This window comes from Lygodium microphyllum, chromosome 7 (assembly GCF_053477565.2).
Source record: "Lygodium microphyllum isolate KBCC chromosome 7, Lygodium_microphyllum_v1.1.10, whole genome shotgun sequence".
Classification (NCBI taxonomy): Eukaryota; Viridiplantae; Streptophyta; class Polypodiopsida; order Schizaeales; family Lygodiaceae; genus Lygodium; species Lygodium microphyllum.
The window spans coordinates 59,538,899-59,545,477 of NC_141141.1; the positions used below are offsets into that span (position 1 = coordinate 59,538,899).

At 41.5% G+C, this 6,579-nt stretch overlaps 1 pseudogene; it reads right to left on the minus strand.

The window, feature by feature from the left end:
- Positions 1-1,165: 1,165 nt before the first annotated feature.
- Positions 1,166-6,376, minus strand: LOC148033494 (kinesin-like protein KIN-13A pseudogene; annotated as a pseudogene).
- Between the last annotated feature and the right edge of the window lie 203 nt (positions 6,377-6,579).

The following is a 6,579-nucleotide window of genomic DNA, read 5'->3' on the forward strand; positions in this document are numbered from 1 at the left end:
TATGGAATGGAGAATTTGTGATCATGATCCCTTATTGAAGACAGAACCCTATCCTTGAACAAGTATACAAGTTTTTCAGTGTGGGAGTATGATTGAGGCAGGAGTTCCCTTACCCTGGTGGTCATGGATTTGAAGTCCCATATCCTACCATGGCTAGGCCTTTTGATCAAAGTTGTTTTACTAACAATTTTGGAAGTGTTTTGTGTTAAGCAGTGGTTCTTCTTTAACAAGGTTCACGAGAACGCTTCACATTTCAGTGTGGGAGAAATATGATGACACCCAAAAGAAGCATAAAAATAAGGCACAAAAATATCCATGCATATATCATAATTCCATCTTTTGTAAAGGGGATAACATTTACATTGTTCCAAAATCACTAAAATACACACTAACATGAGGGGACCACATCCACATCCACCATCATAAATAAATGGTATACACAAAAGTGTTACGTGCATGCATTTGTAAAGGATATGAATACTCAAAATTAAAGGCCAAATGTCTTATAATATCAACTGTATAAAAAAATTCAAAGAAATAATAAAATACGAAAAAGTGTGCTTTTTGGGGAAGAGGTGGGATGGAGTGTACGAGTGGTTATGTGCCTCTTTCCCTTCCCTCTCTCTTGTCCAATCACATATTCTCCTTTTTTGTGGTGCAAAAAAGTTCTCTCTCTTCTCGCCTGTCTTTTGTGCATAATTTCCTCTTTTCCCTTTTGTTCTTGCATAATGGTTGAAGCTATGGATGAAGATGATGAAGATGACGAATTTGTTCATTTTTAAGTGAAAGATTTATGGTTTCTTTTCAGTTTTGAGATTAATGACAGAGCCATACACATAGATTTTGTGTGCTTTGTCCCTAGTTTTGTGGTTGATTATGTTCGTGGGAGGGTTGTTGTCGTACTTGGTTTTATGGTTGATTACAGCAACCTGGTTTTATGGTTGATTATGTTCATGGGCAACCCTCCCACAAATATAATCAACCACAAAACCAGGAACAAAGCACACAAAATCTATATATATGGCTCTGCTATTAATCTCAAAACTGAAAAGAAACCATAAATCTCTTTTTTAATAATGAACAAATTTGTTATCTTCATCATCTTCATCCATAGCTTCAACCATTATGCAAGAACAAAAGAGGAAAAGAGGAAAAGAGGAATTCCTGCACAAAAGACAGAGGAGAGAAGAGAGAGAACAAATTTTTGACACCACCAAAAGGAGAATATGCGATTGGAGAAGAGAGAGGGAAGGGAAAGATACATATAACCACTCGTGCACTCCACCCCACCTCTTCCCCAAAGAGCCTCACACCCCTTCGTATTTTATTATTTCTTTAAAACTTAGATACATTTGATATTATAAGACCTTTGGCCTTTAATTTTGAGTATTCTTATCCTTTACAAATGCATGCACGTAACACTTTTGTGTATACCATTTATTTATGATAGTTGATGTGGATGTGGATGTGCCCCCTTCATGTTAGCGTGTATTTTACTAATTTTGGAACAATGTAAATGTTATCCCCTTTACAAAAGATGAAATTATGATATATGCATGGACATTTTTGTCCCTTGTTTTTATGCTTCTTTTGGATGTCATCACTCCCCATGTATATACTCGTATACATTTGCATGATGTTGCCTAGATACATAAGGCTGTCCAGATGGTTGTCCATGTACGTGACTAGAATGTAGCTCATAAGCACATACACAGTCATCAGATGCATGCTTTTGCTCAAAATATGCACAATCATCATATACATGCTGACCATAAGTAGGCACATGATGTTGCCTTTGCACATCCAAACCATGCAGTGGTCAAGTTACCCATAATGTCCATGAGAATGCCCATGCTATTGCACATAATGTTGATCTGTCCATTTAATTGTAGCCATTTGAGCAACTTGAGTCGTAAGGGCTGCAAATTTGTCATTAATTGCCATGGTTTGCATGTTGGTGACTGAGATGGTTGAGATCACTCGATCCAACTTAGACATGAACTGACTGTGTTGTTCAATCAATTGGTTGTGGCTCGCAGCTCGAAGAGCTTCTTGTCATTGTAAAGCAGCATTCAATGCATTCATTTGGGGATGCAAAGAGTGAGCAAAGGAACTAGAACTATGAGCCAGGACTGATTTGTTTTTGCAAATACTATTGTCTCTTTGTTGGTGCATTTTCTCCATCAAATCCTCCACTTCCAGCCTATGGGCAGAAATTAAGTCCATTTTGAGAAACTATATGACCGTCATATCCATTTTGAGAAACTATTATATGACCGTCATATCCATTTCGAGAAACTATTATGCTTGGAGTATCCTTGGACCTGGAATTGGAAATGTTTTGAATACTATCCTCCTTGTTTGAAGCTTGTTTTGCTACTGCACCATTTTTATCAATTCTGCTTTCATCAGTCGAAATCAATGCCCGATTTTTTTTTTTGTCTTTTCATCCCTTATAGTTTTGCATCCAGGAGGAGAAACTCTCTCTTGGTCAACTCTGTCAGTCGAAGAATCACGTTGGTAATTGAAGCTGTTAGACATGCCATCCCTCAAAATGACTCGATCTTTATCATTAGAGGACGATAATGTTCTATTGTCTTCCCTGGTTATAGGACCTTGAGTAGATGCTAGTGTAGACCAACCATCAAAACCTCCTTGCGAGTTTGCTTGATCAATAGGTCTCTTACTAGTCTCAGCAACCCTGCTATCCATGATCTAATCAGAACTTTCAGGTGAGCAATGGAGGAGAACTGGTTGCCAGCTCCCTTTGACTTTGCACAACTGTATTTGGGCTGGGATCCCTCTTTGAATTGCTGTTCTTGGATAAACCCTTCACCCTGTTTGCATATCTGAGTGTGTTAAGAGTGTGCTCACAAGAGCCAATATTTGGAGAAATGCATGAGATCATGATAGTTTGAGAGTCACCAACAAAAGAATCACGTAAAACTTCTGTCAATTTACTTTCCCTAAAAGGAATATGAGCTTGCTCATGGTCCAACGCCCGAATGCACTCTTTAAGAGCAAGTAAACTCTCGTTAATTTCAGCACCCTCAATCCTTGTTTGGCGATCATTATCAATTGTATCAGCCCCACATTCACTACCAGCCAAGTCAATAAAAGAGAAATTTCCAACCAACTTTTCTCCCCTTTCTTCCTTCTTGTTGGAATGCTTTTTTATCACCAACTGCAGAATAACATGTGATCTTGAAGACTCTTCATTGGCACCAGTTGATCCTGTACTCCTTGATGCATTACCTCTTTCAATATAATCTTTTACAAGATCAACATCTGAGACAGGGAATTCCTTTAGGCCCACAATACAAACTTGCTGGCGACCATCTTCCCTCATGCAAAGCTTCCTTCTTTCATTTAAAAGATCATACAACTTCCTTCCATAGATCTCAAAAAAACTAAGCCATAATTGCAGTCCCTGATGCTTGTAAGTTGGGTGCTGCATTAAATCCAGGATGATGTCTTGGCAAGCCCTTTGAGGTAGAGGCTGCATGGTGAAAGTCTTCCCACTACCTGTCTGCCCATAAGCAAAGCATGTTGCCTTTGTACGTTGGAATATGGTTGGAATAATTGGCTCCATAGTTACTCGATAGACCTCATCATTAGAAACTTGATCATCCAACACAGCATCAAACATAAAATCATGTTTTTCTACATAGACTGTAAGGCCCACCTTCAACTTGGGCTCATGAACAGTAAGTGAACATCCACTCCCATCAATTGTCACAAGGTCCTTTTCTTTCTGAGCTCTCTCTTTTTTGTTGAGTGGTCATTTTCACACCACAACTTTGATTCTTGCAAGGTTGTTTGTGCTGCCAGTAATGTCCTTCTCTAAGATGGCCGCTCTCATAGGACTAATTTCACCATTATTTCTTAGCTTGCTGATTGGTGGTCTGCTGGTGGACCACATTATTTCATTTGCATAGCCTTTCTCTGAAATGGTAGCAATTGGAGAAGCCTCAAAAGGTTCATGAATAGCATCCTCCAATAGAAGCTCTATGTCATCGATGGAGTGCAGGTCCACTATCCCTGCACTAATCTCCCCACGCAATTCAGGTGATGATAAGCCATCAACAACATTCTGTTTTCCGAAACCCTGAGGAGGTGAAGTGAACAATTCGGCAGAATGTTTCCCTCCATTGCTCATGGACTTTATAATCGTGTACAACTTTTGTCTATCTTCCAATCCATGCACACCGTGCCTTGCATAATCCTGCATCAGATCTGCCATGCCTGAGGAAGAAGAGGCAAACTGCCATGCTTGAGTGATTTGACTAGTGGCAGGATCAGAGAGCTTCAAATCTGTAGCCATTTCAGGCGAGGAGAAGGAAGAATAAAAGATGGCTCCTTGCTGTTGTTGATGATGGTTATGAAGATGATGAAGGGGATCCATCACTTGCTGCTGTTGAGAAGTGAGAGAAGAGAGCTCAGAAAATCTTCCTCCTGCTCTATATACATCCTATCGCCTCCCCTCCTATTGGGTCATCCAGACCTCTGAAGATGACACAACTGCAGAGTTGCTGAGAATCCCTTGCACATCCCCTACATAAGGCTCATCACAATTATTGATCCACATTCGTGCCTTGAGGTAATCCTCACTCAGTAAGTTTGGGAAGAGGCAAGGATCCAATGTAGGGGATGCAGTGGGAGATGCCAAATGCTGCAGGCCAGCAGGTTGCAACCATCTTGACATGACGGCATCAGTGGCATCTCCATTCTGCGGCCCAGCAGAGAAATGGCTGCCATGGAGGGTCTCGTAACAAGGCATAGTGCCCAACTGCTGAACCTGCCCACCCATTGCACTTCCAGTTCCTGTGATTGAGCTCCTGGGTAGGGCTCTTGGTGGAGGGAAGGAGGAATAGCAGAACTCCTAGACCAGTTCATAACCCTGCTGAGTAGCAGAATTGCAGGAGCAGATTACAAGTATCATGCCCTTCAAAACTTAGTCACAAGCATTTGCGAGAGCCTACACGACAGGAGGAAGCTCAAATTGTAGGACATTCTGAGAAAACATGCTGAAAATGTCTTGCTAAAAGTGTAAGAGGTAGATCTCATCCCAGAATTCATGATTGACTGAAGCTTGAATCCTGCCACGGCTCCACCATTACAGGCATAAGAGAATAGCAAAGGCAAGCCATGAATGATCTTCATTTCTCTCAATCTCTCCAAGTTTCTGCTCTGCCCCAACTAATGATGCCTCAGCTTATAGAAGACATTGTACCTTTGAGGAGGTTCTTCGGTTTATATCAGTCAAGACTTGTCATGCTCTGCCCAATTAATGATGCCTCAGGTTACAGAAGGCTTTATACCGTTGATGAAGACTTGAAAAAAAAGGATGTTCCGAGGCTTTTTTTGGTTGTAAGCCTGTCCATAGGATTATATTTCAATAATTTCTCCAAAAGATTTATGACCTGACCTACCGACTGATCAGTATGTTCCATGGCGAGATTCTTCAACCAGGGGAGCATGTGAACTGCCCAGATGCTCTCTCTCCATGAGGCACCATCTGGTCAATATAGTTCTCGACCATGACTAAAGTATTTATTAGACCGTTGCCTGTAAAGATGCATAACCAGAGAAGTACCGATCATGACTGAAGTATTTATCAAAAATCTCATGACCCTCTTGATTATGGGAGAGGGAATAGGCCCAAGCACACGTTCCATCATTGCCGAATGCTCCAAATTGCACTCCCAGGGTCGGTAGGTTTGAGCTTCGGCCGCGTCCTTGGTGAAGGAACATTTGCCACAGTCAAGTTTGCAAGGAACAGTGAAATTGGACAGAGCATGGCCATCAAAATCCTAAAAAGCCCCTGCTCTGCTGGCGTGTGCAAGCAGAAGCCACACCATTATTGTGCTCCTCACCCGCCCCCTTTTTCACCATGGGACTCTCACACAACAACCATTATGTCTGCCTGGAGCCAGCAAGAATCTCTCTGAGAATGTCTCCCACATGGTTGAAGTGAGCCATCTCAAGAGGGTGCTTGAATGATAGAGCAAAGCATGAGGAAGCTTTCCCTCAAGATGTTGCAAATGGTTTGGAGCAAGGAATGGGAGACATCATCAAAAGAGAGACCATGGCAGCCACCAAGCTTGAGGGAAGAAGAGGAAGGTCTTTCTTGAAAAGTAGCAATAGTTTTACTCTTCTCTAACTCCTGTGAACCAACTTCAACCAGGAATCCCTAATTTTTTACCTCAAATTTTGTGATGAGCTACTAAAGTTGACCTGAGTGCCTCCAACTTGGGCCTTGGCCATAGCTCTGTACGATCTCCAAGAAAGGCTACCAACTGGCAACACCATGTGGTACTCCATCACTGCTTCTTACAGCTCTTGTCCCTGCTATTGTACCTGTTTGACTAAGTTTTTTTTGTAAAATATAACTACATATGAGGAAAGATAAAGAAGAAGGGACCAAATACCTAAGCTCTGATACCACTTGTAATGAAAGAAGCTGAGAGGAGAGAGAAGAAGAGCTGGAGAGAGAGTGTGTGAGCAAGAAGAAGAAGGAAGAAGACTAGAAGAAGAGAGAGAAAGAGAGAAAAGAGGAGAGAAGGAAGGAGGAAGCCA